This window comes from Solanum stenotomum, chromosome 6, assembly GCF_019186545.1.
Source record: "Solanum stenotomum isolate F172 chromosome 6, ASM1918654v1, whole genome shotgun sequence".
NCBI lineage: Eukaryota > Viridiplantae > Streptophyta > Magnoliopsida > Solanales > Solanaceae > Solanum > Solanum stenotomum.
In genome coordinates this window covers 29,622,833-29,640,545 of record NC_064287.1, presented here as the reverse complement: position 1 = coordinate 29,640,545, position 17,713 = coordinate 29,622,833, and the positions used below count along the sequence as shown (strand labels likewise).

Sequence of the window (17,713 nt, the reverse complement as noted above, 5' to 3'; positions counted from 1 at the left end):
TTTGGGGTATTACTCATGACCGCCCACCTACGGGGCGTGGATCAACCTACTGGCTGTAGGTGCCATCCATAGGTGGCCCTAGTTTGGCAGCTTGGGCAGATTTGGGGAGCTTTGGGGGTTAGGCTTTATGGTCCTCCTCAAGGACCCTTTTTTTGGTCCTTGGGGAGTCGTACCTTGGCGTTTAACACCTAGACTCCTCAACTTAGGCTCGGGGAACCATTTCACAATATAAAACCCCACATCAAACTCAACACCTCACTTGTAAGGCTCTAGTTTTACCTACTAGGTTTAGGGGGTGTAACACTATTATTATAAGCAAACTCAATCAAAGGTAAATGACCATCTCAATTACCCTTGAAATCAATCACACAAGCTCTCAACATATCCTCCAAAGTATGAATGGTATACTCTACTTGTCCATAGGTCTGAGGATGAAACTTCATGCTAAGTTTCTCCTGAGTGCCAAGACCTTTATGAAATGACTTCCAAAATTGAATACCTCGATCAGAGATAATGGACAAAGGCACTCCATGCAACCTTATCATTTCTATATTATAAAGCTTTGCATAATCTTCTGAGGAGAATAAAGTCTCAATGGGAAGAAAGTGAGTCGATTTCATCATTTAGTCCATGATGACCAAAATCAAATCAAATTATCGACGAGTGTGGGGTAAACTCGTAATAAAGTATATATTCAAATATTCTCATTTCCATGTAGGAATACTCATGTTTTTAGAAAAACCATTTGGTTTTTGGTGCTTATCTGTCACTTGTTGACAATTCAGACATTTAGCCACAAATTTTGCAATATCCTTCTTCATCTCATTCAACCAATAGACTTTCCGCAAATTATGGTACATCTTGGTGGCTTCCGGGTGAATCATGAACTATGAGCTTCTGTCATAATTTGATCTCAACTCATCAACATTTAAATTACATAATCGTCCTTGGTATCGAAGGATACCATCTCTCACTTGGGAGAAAGCCTCAATGGCTTTTTTGGAAACCGACCTCTTCAAGTCTACCGTAATCAGATCAAGATCTTTCTTAGCTGTCATGCCCCGAGACTACCCCCGAGACGCGGACACGGGACCTAGGATCACAAGTGATCTCAAGCTAAGCCTGATCATAAGCATACTAAAGATAATAAACTGATACGGAAGCTAAATTATAAATAAAAATTAAAAGATGGGGAATACCCATATACTCTAACTGAGATAAATGGTAACTGATGAGTTTAATACAAAGAAGATATTAACTCAATACTAAGTTGAATCTATCTATGTCTAAAAATAGCCTCTAACTGACTAGAAATGCTGGGACAGGCCCCAGCTAAGTCTAGCAAAAAACTCATGACTATTGTCCTCAGAGAATGAGGACTCACCACTGATTCTGTTGAACTGGAGATCGGGAACCGGTCTAAGCATGATCTAGATGCTCAGAACCTGAGCCTACCTCACGAAAAGATGTAGCGCACGTATGCGTCAGTACTTGAAAGGTACTGAGCATACAGGATATAGTAAAGCTTAAATAACATATAACTGAACAAAGCAATAAAGCAATGATATAATCTTAACATGATATAAATACTGAATACTGAACTAACTGGATGCAATGAACAAATTTATAACATGATGAGACTGAATACTGGCTGAACTGTAAATGAGGTTAATGCAATAGAATCTGACTGAACTGTGGGAGCTACTAATAACCAATAATAAAACCACATGAGCTAAATGTGGAGTCTGATGTATACACCCCATTTAGAGGACCCAATATACCCTGCCAGGGGTATAGAGGCATGCTGGCGTGATCACTGAAATGATGCCCACATAAGGGACTTACAACCTACGTGGCTAGTAGTACTGGGACTATTTGGGTATGCTGAACCCTAGTCCAACTCGGTATTATGCTACTCCCAATGGATTAAGAATTAACACATTATAACTGAATTATTTTAAGTTACTGGATAGCTCGAACTGAACATGAAAACTGAAAATGCAACAATTAATCTGATAATGATGCATTCATAAACTGAGGCATGTATAACTGAATACTGAAATATCCGACCTAGCATGTATAATTCATGAACTAAAGAATTACATAGCTAGGGTTCTGAAATTCATGCAATAAACTGAATATTAACATACTAATCTGATTTGGATCATTCTAACAGCTAAGAATCCAATAATTCTAACATTCAAGAAACCCTAGGTCTAGTCATAATAAGAAACTGACTGAAAACTAGGGACCTAATGGGTGAAAGGAACCCACTAGTGAAATCCGACATACCTGCTGATGAATTTCACGGAGAATCCTTTGATTTCTAGGCTGGAACTGAAGAAAACTTGTTGCGTTCTTGAACTAGGGTTCTTGACTTCTTTCTCTTCTTAGCATTCTAATTTTCTAAGTTTTGATTAATGATTTGACTTAGGTAAGTTCTAGTTATATTTCTAGGCTTAAACCGACTAAAACCTCATAATTTAGGGTCTAAACGACGTAGCTTAGGGGTCCAACAAAATAGGAAAAGACCAAAAGATCCCTGACTTAACTATTGTCGGAGTGATCGAATGACGGTCCGTGCTGGTCCGCCGTCGTTTGCATCAGAGGCTGGGTAAAGGGCGCCTCGATCCACGAACACAGACCGTGGACTATGGTCTGACCTAAGGACCATGGGTCTGTCCGTGGGTCGAGACTTAGCTGATTTTCTGAGCTGGGTTTGGGGAGGGGTTGCAATGGTGAACCACGGACCACCAACACGGCCCGTGGTCTGACCTACGGTCCATGGATGGCAACCGTTGGTTGCACCTGCAACTTCTCAAAATTTGCATTTTGGTCTATCTAGAATACGGGGTGTTGCATTAACCTTCACATCTGATTGAAAAGATGATTCCGAACCATTTTGAACAACTACACCACCTTCATTCAAATCAAACAACCAATCATCCAATCGTGCCAATCTATGAACGTCGTGAACTAACTCACTCTTATCCTCATCAACATGTGCAACACTTTCCATTGATGACCTACTAAGAGCATCTGCCAGCATGTTCGCCTTACTGGGATGATATAGGACACTCATATCGTAATATTTCAACAACTCGAGTCATCTCCTTTGGCGAAGATTTAGATTCTTTTGAGTAAACACATATTTCAAGATCTTGTAGTCGGTGAATACATCGACATGAACACCATACAAGAAATGCCTCAAAATCTTTAGGGCAAACATCATTGTCGCTAACTCCAAATCATGAATTGGCTAGTTCTTTTCATGCACCTTCAATTGCCTTGAAATCAAGGTCGTTAAAGGTGAAGCGATAGAGGAAAACTCTTTCACAAACCTTCGATAGTAACCGGTCAAATCTAAGAAACTCCGTATATCCGAAGCGGACAAAGGTCTAGGTCAATTCTTGACCAGCTCAGTTTTCATAGGATCAACTTGAATACTCTCAGCGGAGACAATATGGCCAAGGAAAGCAACGAACCTCAACCAAAACTCTTATTTGTTAAACTTAGCATACAATTCACTATTCGTGAGAATGTGCAACACGATCCTCAAATGTTTCACATGCTCATTCTCACCCTGTGAGTAAATTAGAATATCTTCGATTAAAACAATCACAAGCATATCAAGATATTGCTTAAACGCTCTATTTATCAAATCCATAAATGTCATTGGGCATTAGGCAAACCAAAATATATTACTAAAAACTCATAATGATCACTTCCTATCTGAAAACTTAGCGGCTCTCGATCACGGTTTGGTGGGAGTACATGTCTTTAACTCCTTTCCGGAACTTCCTAGGCATGTTAAGGGTCTAGTTAATATGGACAGATGGGATTTTCCTACTTTTAGATCCAAACCTTCGAAATCAGCAAATATTCTTTATGATCCCCTTGACTTCTTCATTTCTACTATAGCTTAAGTTAGTTTAGGATTAGCTAATTGTTGTTAATTAACTTAGTGGGAAAAAAAATGATTTGTCTCTACTCTATGCACGTGTAATCAGTTTGTTATGCCAAACTGAATCTTGTATTGTTTTGTTCATCACTAATCAAAGGAGGCAGTTAAATTAAAAAACAAATTCAAGGTTACAATTTTTTTAAAAAATAATCTACTTTACTATTTATATTCACCAAATTCATTATTTTTTATCAAATTTATTTACAAACTAATAGTGAATTTTGATTTTTTTTTATTAAATTAAAGTTTAATTTGATCAATAGAAGTTAATTTTTTTGTAAGAATACCTTCATGATAGTGTATTATGTTATTTTATAAACTTTTGCTTATTTGGTATAATTGCTTCAAGAATTATTGAGACAATTTTAATTGTTTTATAACTTAACGTATTTTTATGTTAATGAAAAAGCATACAATACAAACTATTTAAATTGCATGTCTAAACAAAACTTCCATTTTATTTCATAACTTTATATTATAATTTTATATCACATGACCAAACGTGTCTCAGATTATAATTGAAAGTTTCCCATTGTTGTAGGTTTAGTTAATAGGTTAAAAAATAATAATAATATCACTGAACACAAAAGTTAAACTGACAAAAAAAACATGGAGGGCAAACCGTGAAGTGTCCAGTCACTTAGCACAGAATCACGGAAAAAATACTTGAAAAAATAAATAAATTCTTGTGGTGACAAAATGAAGCAATTTCCAGTCAAGACAAACGCTCATGACCGTACACGTGTCTCCTAATATCCTAAAAAATATATATAAATTGTGGTACTTGCAACAGAAACCATGGATCTACCTTTAGCATCAAATTTAGATGCCTCCACCCACTCTCATAAATTCTTCACTCTTTTCTCTAGAGTTAACAAATACAAATCCACTTATATTTATTTATTCAATTCTTTGTCGTTTTGATTCGTAAAAAAATCATGAGTGGTTCCTTTGAAGCACTTGCATTCAATTACTTGAGTTTCGAATCTTTACGGTTGTCAACAATATATGGACGTGGATCGCTGTGATAACTGCTGCATTTAGCTTCTGGAGGATAAAAACATCTTCCGTGAAATTACTGGCTACCGATGATGATGACACATCTTCATCTCAACCGCGAACAGTGTTTGTACCACGGTCGAAAAAGGTTGTAGAAGTTGTAGCTTCAACTTCTACAACACTTACATCATTGAACAAAGAGAGATTAACAACATATTATGAGCTGGACGATATTATTGGACCATGTATGGACCATTACAATTGTGGAGAAAAAAGATACATAGATGAATTCAAGATTTTAAGTCAGTGGATACATGATGCTACATTTTTGAGCGATGTTATAGAGGAAGAGGAGGAGTTGTGTGAAGAGTGGTACGAGAATTGGGAAGAAGTGATTAGAACGAGAAAAGGTGAAATGGGGTGGTATAATTACCAAGATTTGATGATGATTGATGGTAACATAGTCAGATTGTGGGAAGGTTGTAGACGGCGGAGGGAAGCGCAAGCCACCGTGTTTTTGGGTGGCATAGTTAGAACATGGTAGGTGAGAATGGTGGTTGTAGGTTAATGTTTTTGTTTTGAGATGTGACTGAATTTGGATTTATGCCAGAAAGTCCTGGATAGTATTAGTATTATGGAACTGCAATAATTATGAGTTTCATGACTATGGATTTATTATACATATTAAGGAATTGTAAATAATAATCTGAGGTCTCTATAATATCTGAATTTTGATAATGAAAAACACTATATTTTCACTAACCTCATGACTTTTCCTTTTATTTTCGTTTTTTTTAAATTTCTTTATGTTTTAAGTGAAGCTTTGTTGCTTACTTTGTTTGCAAAATATACACAAAGAAAGTAAAATTAATATTGGGTCGGAAAATTGTTGAAAAGTGAAAATTAAAGACAACTGGAAAGTAAATTTTCACAAACAGAATACTGATTGACAAATTAATTTCTCCAAAAATTTATTTTCAAAAATTGAAAAATTACACTCAACTTGAAATTTGTGAAAATGACATATTTTTTTTTAAAAAAAAGGGAGACCATTAGATTGCAAATTTGTTGTATTTTTTTTATTTTTCAGTCGGTATTTGATACTCATATTAGAGTCTGATTATTTTAGGTTAAGGCCGGCCCCCATTCAAGGAAAGTATTTTCTACTAAGGATTTTTTCATATTTAGAACTCGAATTCGAGATTTTCAACTAAAAAAGAAACAATCTTATCCACTGCACCATATCGATTTATGATGTCTAATTTGGTTCATGATATATGGTTGGCAGATGTTGGTTGTAGAAACCAAATATCCAATTATGTATTTTACTTTTGAAGCATGAATTAGCAGATGCTGTGTTCCTTTATTTGGCCTTTGTGGATGCAAACAAATTTGGTTGAAAGCATGGCTGGTGTTGTTCTCATACATCATTACTTCTTATTTAATGGAAAACTATATGTTTTAATTTGCTTTTACCTCACGTAGGGATTTCGGTTTTTTATTACTTTTTATATTATATAGTGATATTTTGAAATTTTACAAATCACAAGTTAAGTATTTTTATGGCACATATATATTTTCTGTATATCTGAAAATATTAGTAGTAGAGCACTCTTTTAACAGAAACGATAATAAATTGGAAAGCTATATAATTAGACATATAACACTACTATATATATATATATATATACTAACTTTACCTTTACTTTTGAACAATACATATATTACAATTTTTAATATTTTATACCATATATTTAAAAGGATATAACCAGATACACACATCCCTTAATACTAGGATTTATTGATTAATTATCTTTGCATTTAAACACCACAATTAATAGTTCAATTAACATCTATTTCTTTTTCTATCATCCACTGTCCCATTCTGTAAATCTCCTTAGCCAACAGTATTTCTTCTCCCCCACCCCACGTCCTCCACAAGCAAAAGGTCAACGTCGTCAACGATTTCAATGGCGGTACGAGCAAAAAGGCCTGCAACATCGGAGAAAAGTTGAGCATATCCATCAAAAAATATGATGTGTTTTTTATCCATCCCTCTTTCAAACTTTTGCACTTCTACTATCACCTCGCTTTGTTAAGTATGCTCCTTATTGACAATTCTTGTTGAAAATTTGAAAGTTCTTGTCTGCTACGTCTCATAAGAAAATTCTTTGGAGGGTTCTCAATTTACCCATGATAGAGGTATATCTATAACTGAGAAAAACAGTAGTGAGAGAATGAATCTTGAAATTGTGAAATTAAGCATTTGTATCAAAAGAATTTGATTTTGGGGCTCCAACAATGTTGGAACCAAATGAAATTATGTAAAATTCAATCACCTAATTAATGTGTGCATCAGAGAGAACTTAAGCAAGTCCCAAATAGGTGAATACCAAGGCGGCAACAGTACCAAGGAAACTAAAGAAGGAAGTCGTTTCATAGCCATTGAAAGTAGACATTTCTTCGACTGGATATCAAATGCATAGAAAAACAATTTAGATACAAAAGGAACGGATCATATACATATAATCGTTAATTACATATGGACATCCATTGCTACAGTGATGAGGCGGTTGAGTGTTCATTCAGTTCAACACCTGATCGTGAACAAAAACAAAAAGTACGAAGTCCGAGAAATACATAAAAGAAACTATATCAGATTCATAGAAAAATAGTTCAAATACTTAGAATGAACAAATTAGATATATCTAATTATTAACTATTTATCAGATACATAGAAAAGCAGTTTAAATACATAGAACGAACATATCAAATACACAAAAAATTAAATTTTTGAAATTTTCTAATGTTTTTAAACACATGATTTACTCCTTAATTTATGGTGTTTTAGTTATGTTCCTTATTAAATACACTTAATTATATGTATCTAATTAATTTGTATTCGAGATATATGTATCTAAATGCACCAGATATATGTATCCAAGGTGCGAATTATGGTAGGATTGATAATATTGTAAACTCACGAGAAAAGAGGTAATTAGTTCCTAAATTAGTGAAATTTATTTTGTTTATGCTAATAAATTAAATACCCGAGTACCAGACATACATACTATATACTCTCTCTAGTTTAATTTGTTGGTCAGGTTTTGACTTGGCACTAAAATTGTTAAATGGGCCGAATTGACCCGATTCCGGCCCAATAAGCTCGATCCATTAAGGGCCTTACATCGATTTGGCCGGAGCGATACCTACCCCCTTAACAAATTGGGTCAGTAATGACCCAATTTATTAATAAGTTTTATTTTTGTAAGTTACCTTGTTTGATTTTTAAAAAAATCAACTATATTTATATTTTAAAAAAACAGTTGATTTTTGATAGATATTAATATTATAGTGAATGTTGCTTGTCACACCCCTATTTTTTTCCAAAATTGAAATGTTTTGAAAAACAGAGTTTTTCCAATTAAAGTGACATTTTAAAGAGGGATTATTTTGATTATTCAGAGTCACCACATGGAATTGAGTTTTGGTGTTCCAAGTCACCTTATGTAAATCCCGAATCAAAAATAAATTTGACTCGTTATTGTATTGGTCTACGAATTAGAAATCTGGATAAGAAATTCTATTGACCGAGGGGAAGGTGTAAAGCACCCCTCGAGTCCCGTGGTTCTAGCACGATCGATTTATTGACTTTTACATCACTTGAATTAATTTTGAATATATTATGTTTATGAGCCTAGAAAATTTACTTATGTCCCGCTTTCTTTGATTTATATTAAATTGTCTTGTTTAGATTTTTAGAGTTAGGAAAATTTTAATATTGTCTTTTTAGTGGGATTCAAAAAATAGATAGTTAAATTATAATAGTAGGTAGAATTTTATGGGATTTAGGATTAGTTTTAGAAAGAAAATGTTAAAGAGGTTAAGACCAATTTCTTGAAAATAAATTTCTTTTGTTTTCATTTTATTTTGTTTGCACTTTATTTTGTATTTTTTTTTTTGTTTAACAGAATGTTTCTCTTCTTCTTACTTTTTAAAAAAAAAAAAAAATTGGTTAAGTTTTTTGTTTTCCCTTTTTTTAAACCTTTTCTTTATTTTTTATTATTATTATTACTTTTTATTACTTTCTTCTTTTGTTTCTTCNGTTTCTCTTCTTCTTACTTTTTAAAAAAAAAAAAAAATTGGTTAAGTTTTTTGTTTTCCCTTTTTTTAAACCTTTTCTTTATTTTTTATTATTATTACTTTCTTCTTTTGTTTCTTCCGTTTTTGCTTTTTATAAATATTTATTTTATTTTATTTTTACTTTCTTTTCAATGATTTGTTCGTTTTATTTAAAATTTTATTTTTTTATTTTTTTTCCAAATAAAAAAAAAAGATCAACTTAACCCAATTAATTGAAAACTTTTTAAGGTTTTGCATTAAAAGAAATGCAAAGAAAGTTGTAGATTCAATTTCTTTTACTTTTTTTTTAATTCTTCTTAAAAAAATAATAATAAACACAATTTTATTAAATATACAAAGTGGAAAAGTAACTTAACTTATTAGAATTAAATTTCATCTAAATATTATTAACTACATAGCTTAGAATATTAAGGTTCGTACTTTAATCAAGAACAAGATAAAAATGAGACTTTAAAGCATGCAAGAATAATTATATGTTATATAAATTACTCTAAATTTAATGATATGGAATTTTCAGTCTATTTCATATCATAATGCAAAAATTAAACATACATAAATTTAAACAACTTCATAACATTAGAATCACATCTTGGATAATTATTAAATCAAATAATGTAATGAAGATCAAGTGTTACCTTTTGTGAAAATTAATTCACAAAGAAAAAAACACCACAATTAGGAACCACGAACTGAAAATCACGTAACTCAACCTCACACTCCACTTTTGTCCTTTGTTGTGCTTTTATTTTTGGTGAGTTTAATGTTGTATTGCTATTTTTTATGGTGTGTGTATGCTTGGAGAGAAAAAAATGGTTTTTTTATATTATGTGTTGTTGTGCGTTTGTCGTTGGAAAGTATGTAGTAATAGTAGTATGTAGCTTTGGTGTTTGTGGAGGTGAGTAGGAAATAAAAAAAAATTTGATCTTCTCCTCCTTCTTCTGTTTTGTTGATGATGTTGTGTATATGTAGGTAGTGTAGACGTGTGTGTGGGTGTGTAGTGTGAGGGAAGTGGGTAGATGTGGTGTGAGGAAGTGGGGTAGTGGAGTAGTGTGTAGGTATATATAAATATAATTACTAACTAATTATTTTAAATTAATATAAATTTAAGAAAAGTTAAATAGCTAATTAAAAAAATATAATTAAGAAACACTAGTTTATTTATTAAATATACATTAAAAGAAAACATATATTTTTTGAACATTTTCTTCTCTTTTGAATAAATTGAAAACAAAACTTAACTTAAAACATGACCTTATTTTTGTGGTTTTCAAATATTTTTACACTAAACTTACTAAAATATGATAAAATCAAAATATTTAATTTAAACATAAAAGAAATATTTAACCACTAAAATTTGTGTAAAACATCAAGTTCGGTAAAAAATTACGTGTCTAGAATTTACCCCTCTTTGAGTGAAACCATGAAGAGTTTGCAGAAAAAGAAGTAGACAACGTGACAAGTTTTGCCCAGACTCTTATTTTAAAGAAAAATATGCGATCGAGTCCTAATTTTGGACAACCTACATATCCCGGGTTATAAGAGAATCAGGTCACATGTAGTTCAAAGAGATGAGGTGATGAGTTGGAAGTTGAGTAAGGTTCCATAGAGGTTCCAGTTCATGGTTCTTATCCTTACAAAAAAAAAATCAAAACTAATAGTCAAAAGGAAAATAAAAGTACAAGTTTCTATCTATGCAGCTTCTCTTGAGTCTTCACTTATGTCTTGAATTTGAGATATCACCTTGATTTTGGTGAGTATCTTGATTTTGAATGAATTCGATGCTTAACTTGCCACTTAGAGTGAGTTTTTGGCACTCTTCAAAATGACAATTTGAAAATGCTCTTGAATGACTGCATGTTTTCTTGATTAGAAGTTGAATAGAAATAGATGTCACGAAGTCAGGAGACTATGAAGTGTTTATAAGTTAGGAGAAAAATAATAAAAATGTCTCAGACTAGGAAGTGTTTATCCTAGGAGAAACTAAAAGATAACAGTCTCAGACTAGGAAGTGTTTATCCTAGGAGAAAATGAAAAATAACAGTCTCAGACTAGGAAGTGCTTATCCGAGGAGAAAATAAAAATAACGTCATAGACTAGGAAGTGTTTACCCTAGGAGAAAGTAAAAAAAATAACGATCTCAGACTAGGAAGTGTTTATCCTAGGAGAAGAATATAAAAAAATAACGTTTTCAGACTAGGAAGTGTTTATCCTAGGAGAAAATAAAAATAACGGTCTCAGACTAGAAAGTGTTTATCCTAGGAGAAAATAAGAAATAACGTCTTAGACTAGGAAGTGTTTATCCTAGGAGAAAATAAAAAATAACAGACTCAGACTAGAAAGTGTTTATCCTAGGAGAAAATAAAAAATAACAGTCTCAGACTAGGAAGTGTTTATCCTAGGAGAAAATAAAATAAATATCTTAGACTAGGATGTGTTAATCCTATGAGAAAATAAAAAATAACAGTCTCAGACTAGGAAGTGTTTATCCTAGGAGAAAATAAAATTAATATCTCAGACTAGGAAGTGTTTATCCTCTGAGAAAATAAAAAATAGCAGTCTCAGACTAGGAAGTGTTTATCCTAAGAGAAAATAAAAAATAACGTTTCAGACTAGGAAGTGTGTTTTATCTATTCTTTTTGAGGTACTCATTTTTGATGAAATATGTGGTATTTCACAGTTTATTCTTTTTGATGTGCTTAATCTTTCATTTACTATTTCTAAATCTTCTTCTATATCAATCTCATTATAACTATAATCATTATTATCTATTACTGTAACTATCCTTTCAAAAGGATCTTCTATTTTTATTTATTTTATTTTATTTGTTGCTGTTATTTATGTTTTGTTGTTAAAACATATAAGTTTTTACATCTAACTGTAAATATTTTACTTCCCGGGCTAATTCTATCCCTGACATTCTCCAATATAATACTAGTGATTTATCTATGTTTCTGTCATTTATTGCTACTTAGTAGTTAGCACTTATTATGAATTTAAATTTTTGGTATATGAGGTTACCTTTTACTACACCTATTACACTTTTTTCTATGGGTTGTATAATTCTATCATCCGCTAAGTATATTTCTATGGGTGTGTCTATTCCTTCTCTAAAACATGCTTTTATTAGTATTTATGTTACTTCTAAATGTACATATTTAATTGGATTTTTAGCTTTAATATCTTGTATTTCTTTATTTATTATTCGTTTGTTTATTATTGGTATTTTAGCCTTTCCTTTAGTGTATTTGCAATCTATGATATGTTCTCTTTGGCTTACTACATAATATTCTTCTTTTTGTCATTTAAACCGGTTTCTTATTGTTGGTATTTCAAATATTTTTTCTACGCTTAGGTCTAATTCTTTTCCTTTTATTTGTTCAAATATATTATTATCAATAATCGATTATGAATATGATAGGAAGGAATAATTTGAAATAAAAAACCTGCATGATAAAGAACATGACTACATACATGCATGATGAAATGATAAAAAACTATGAAACTTTAATCTTATATATACTTAAAGCTATAAAAATAATTGAATTAAGAAGAATCATATGGGAAAAAATATTTAATGATAATGAATCAGAAGATATATTAAACCAACAATGGTATGAGATAGACCTACATGATTTAGACCACAAAAGAATAGAATAGTATGATTTAGAAATAAATTCAGACTAAAATGAACTACGAATATTTACAATATTGGATAGAATCTATGGAAGATATAATACTATTAGAACAATTAATAGAGGAAAATTTATATATGTACCTAAGAACTCAAGATATGTTATATCTAGAATATATCATAAATAATATTAAAGAGATAACAAGACTAAGACCCTTGAAAATTCAGATATATTATAGAATATTCAGGCATAAGCCTAAGTAAAAAGAAAGCAGACATAATGAAAAGCCAAATAGAATTCCTAGGAATACAAATAGAATAAAAATGCAAATGCATATAGTACAAAAAATAATTAACTCAAATGAATAACTAGATACGAAAAAAATTACAATCATTTCTAGGACTAGTAAACCAAGTAAGAGAATACATACCAAAATTGGCAGAGAATTTAAAACCATTACAACAAAATTAAAGAAAGATGTAGTTCGGGGCATGATTGTTCAGTAGTTATTATTTCATCTTCCGTTATAAATTCTCTTGTAATATAGTTTTCTTCGTGTCCCGTATTTATTAATATTAAATATTTTCATTATTCCATTACTCCCGTTATGTAGATGTGGTTTAGAAATAGTAGTAGACATGTGTAAAGTAGGAATAGTTAAAAGATGTAAAGTGTCATAAAGTAGATAAGTAGATGACTTTAGCTTTCTTGACTTCTTATCTTGTCCATCTTCCTTTGTCCCCTTTTATTTTTAATTGTTATCTTTGTTTCTATCTTCATTATCATTCCAAGTTTACATCTTGAATTATGTTATCTTCTCCGTTGCACTTTGAACATATATGATCATCCTAGGAGAAAATAAAAAATAACTGTCTCAGACTAGAAAGTGTTTATCCTAGGAGAAAATAAAAAATAACGTCTCAGACTAGGAAGTGTTTATCCTTGGAGAAAATAAAAAATAACAGTCTCAGACTAGGAAGTGTTTATCCTAGGAGAAAATAAAAAATAACGATATGTGCAAGCATAAGAATAAAAATGGTGATAGGTTGTTATTGTAACTCTGTTATCCAATTTTGAACATGTGAAACAATGTCTATTTAAGCAAGAAGCCTCCTGTTTCAAAAATAAAATAAATTGTGTGTTTTAAATTGTTGGCTGATTTGTGGTCTTGGCTTTGAAGGTGATTGCTCTTGTTATTGCAATGTTGAACCTTATCAGCTGAGGCAGGCTGTTGCCATTTGCTAGTTAGCCCACCTTGATAATCTTGAAAACATCTTTAATTGTTCAAAACTTCAAACTTCAGATTTGTTATATTGTTTTCACCCTCCAGCAATAATTGAATCGTGTATTCATATAAATTCTCAAAAATTGTCAATTGTTGACAAGTTACTATGCATATCACTATTTCTTGAATCATGTCACGATTGATGTGTTGTCCAAACTTTTTTTTGTGCGATTGAAGAGATGGTAGCAATTTTAAAATCATTTTCTGCTTGCTTAATGAAGACTAACTCAAGATCGAGTTGAGTGACACAAAATAAGGAAAAAAAATATTTTACCATTTTGACAAAAAAAATTTGGTTAAGTTTTTTGTTTTCCCTTTTTTTTTAACCTTTTCTTTATTTTTTTTTATTATTACTTTTTATTACTTTCATCTTTTGTTTCTTCCGTTTTTGCTTTTTATAAATGTTTATTTTATTTTATTTTTACTTTCTTTTTAATGATCTGTTCGTTTTATTTAAGTTTTTATTTTTCTATTTTTTTTCCAAATAAAAAAAAAAAGATCAACTTAACCCAATTAATTGAATTTTTTTTAAGGTTTTGCATTAAAAGAAATGCAAAGAAAGTTGTAGATACAATTTCTTTTACTTTTTATTTTAATTCTTCTTAAAAAAAACAATAAACACAATTTTATTAAATATACAAAGTGGGAAAGTAACTTAACTTATTAGAACTAAATTTCATCTAAATATTATTAACTACATAGCATAGAATATTAAGCTTCGTACTTTAATCAAGAACAAGAAAAAATGAGACTTTAAAGCATACAAGAATAATTACATGTTATATAAATTTTACTCTAAATTTAATGATATGGAATTTTCAGTCTATTTCATATTATAATGCAAAAATTAAACATACATAAATTTAAACAACTTCATAACATTAGAATCACATCTTGCATAATTATGAAATCAAATAATGTAATGATGATCAAGTGTTACCTTTTGTGAAAATTAATTCACAAAGAAAAAAACACCACAATTAGAAACCACGAACTGAAAATCACGTAATTCAACCTCAAACTCCACTTTTGTCCTTTGTTGTGCATTTGTTTTTGGTGAGTTTAATGTTGTATTGCTATTCTTTTATGGTGTGCGTATGCTTGGAGAGAATTTTTTTTTTTTTGTATTATGTGTTGTTGTGCGTTTGTCATTGGAAAGTATGTAGTAATAGTAGTATGTAGCTTTGGTGTTTGTGGAGGTGAGTAGGAAATAAAAATATTTTTGATCTTCTCCTCCTTCTTCTGTTTTGCTGATGATGTTGTGTATATGTAGGTAGTGTAGATGTGTGTGTGAGTGTGTAGTGTGAGGGAAGTGGGTAGATGTGGCGTGAGGAAGTGGGGTAGTGGAGTAGTGTGTAGGTATACATAAATATAATTACTAACTAATTATTTTAAATTAATATAAATTTAAGAAAAGTTAAATAGCTAATTAAAAAAATATAATTAAGAAACACTAGTTTATTTATTAAATATACATTAAAAGAAAAAATATATTTTTTGAATAGTTTCTTCTCTTTTGAATAAATTGAAAACAAAACTTAACTTAAAACATGACCCTATTTTTATGGTTTTCAAATATTTTTACAGTAAACTTACTAAAATATGATAAAATAAAAATATTTAATTTAAACGTAAAAGAAACATTTAACCACTAAAATTTGTGTAAAATATCAAGTTCGGTAAAAAGTTACGTGTCTACACTGCTGCAGTAAAAAGCCTTCCCCTTCATTAAAAAAAATGAAAATTTAGCAAAAACTTATGTCAATATGCACAAGAAGGTGCCTTTACCTACTAGAGAAATGCATGAATATGAAGCAACCCAAGCAAGCACATGGACAAGTAATCAGACGTGGACTTGGGGAAAACAGTTTTGCTTTAAGCAGGCTGTTAGCTTTCTGTTCACATCCTAATCTTGGTAGCCCAATTTATGGCTTTAAACTCTTTGTACAAATACAAGAACCCACAATTTTCATATTCAATACAATGATAAAATCATTCTTACTCAAAGGTAATGATGAGATCAACAGAATCACAGAGATATACAAAAACATGTTGAAAATTGGGATGTACCCTGATAACTACACACTCCCTTATGTCTTAAAAGCTTGTGGAAGAATGAAAAGTTTTCATCTTGGTGAATTGGTTCATGAGAAAATATTGAAATTAGGGTTCTTGATTGATACTTTTGTGGGTAATAGTTTAATTGGTTACTACACTTGTTTTGACAATGTGGAAGCTGCAAGATTGATTTTTGATGAATGTTTAGTGAAGGATAGAGGAGTTTGGGGGTGTATGATATCTTGTTATGTACAAAATAATTACTTTAAAGAGTGGAATTGAACCAGATGAGGCTATTCTTTTTAGTGTACTTTCTGCTTGTGCTCATTTGGGTTGTCTTGATATTGGGATATGAATTCATAAATATGTGAAGAAGATGAAAAATGGGATCGAGTATTAAGTTAGGAACTGCTCTTATTGATATGTATGCGAAATGTGGTTGTTTAAATATAGTAGAGAAGGTGTTCCATGAAATGCTGAAAAGAGACCTTATATGTTGGAATGTTATGATATCAGGATTTGTGGTGAATGGAAATGGTTTAAAGGCCTTAAAGTTGTTCAATGAGATGCAAAAATTCAGGATTAGATCGGATGATGTTACGTTTCTTTCGATGTTTACAACTTGTGGTTATGCAGGTATGGCAAATGAAGGTCTAAATTTGTTGAATTTAATATGTAATGTGTATCATATTGAGCCTAAAGGTGAACACTATGGATGCATAATCGACGTTCTAAGCAGAGCCGGGCTGCTTGAGGAAGCAAGAAAGATAGTACAGAACATGCCTAATTCGAGTGTTCCTTCCGAGGAGGCTATAGCTTGGAGAGCATTACTAAGTGCCTCGGCGAATCACAGACTTGTTGATTTGGCTGAGGCTGCTGCTGAGAGAATTGTGCAGTTGGGAAGGCATAGCGTAGCATATGTTCTACTCTCGAATATTTACGTTGCAGCAGGTAAACATGACAATGCTAGAAGGATAAGGAAGAAGATGAAAAGCCAATATATAGACAAAGTACCAGGTTGTAGCTCACTTGAGATCAATGGTGTTGTTCATGAATTCATTGCAGGAGAGAAAACTCATCCTCAATTAGTTCAAATCCATGAAGTTTTGGATACAATTAACAATCATTTAGATAATAGTACGCACATCCTACATGGTTATGATCATTGATATACATTTATTGGTTTCTCAATTCATTTTCTACAATTTGGATCATTAAAAGTGCTTTGGAACTAAATAATCGAAATTTAAATGACGTGAAATAAAGATAAAATTGATCAAACTAATGGGCAAAAATAAATTTTGTAGTATTTTTTTTATAACACGCCAAGTCAATACACTATATGCCTTGTATAAACAGATCAGGCTTTGAAGGTTGTTAAGGTCCATAGATTTATGTAGTGCACTAAATTAGTGTATCATTAAAACTAAGACAAACTACAATGATTCCTAATAAAAATAGTTGAGTGATATTGTGATCATTAAAAAAAACAAAAGTGATATTATAGGATATATTTCTAAACATGAAGGACTCATATTAATTTATAAAAAAGACAATATCACCCAAATATGCTTAAAAAATAATAATATCTAGCACATATAGTTAGATGGCATAAAGGAGCTACACATACAA

The 17,713-nt window shown here is 31.2% G+C and overlaps 2 pseudogenes; both read left to right on the top strand.

Annotated features, from left to right (window-relative positions):
* Positions 1–4,902: 4,902 nt before the first annotated feature.
* On the top strand, positions 4,903–5,507 carry LOC125868645 (uncharacterized; annotated as a pseudogene).
* Positions 5,508–15,781: 10,274 nt separating this feature from the next.
* On the top strand, positions 15,782–17,250 carry LOC125869358 (pentatricopeptide repeat-containing protein At2g02980, chloroplastic-like; annotated as a pseudogene).
* Positions 17,251–17,713: the final 463 nt, after the last annotated feature.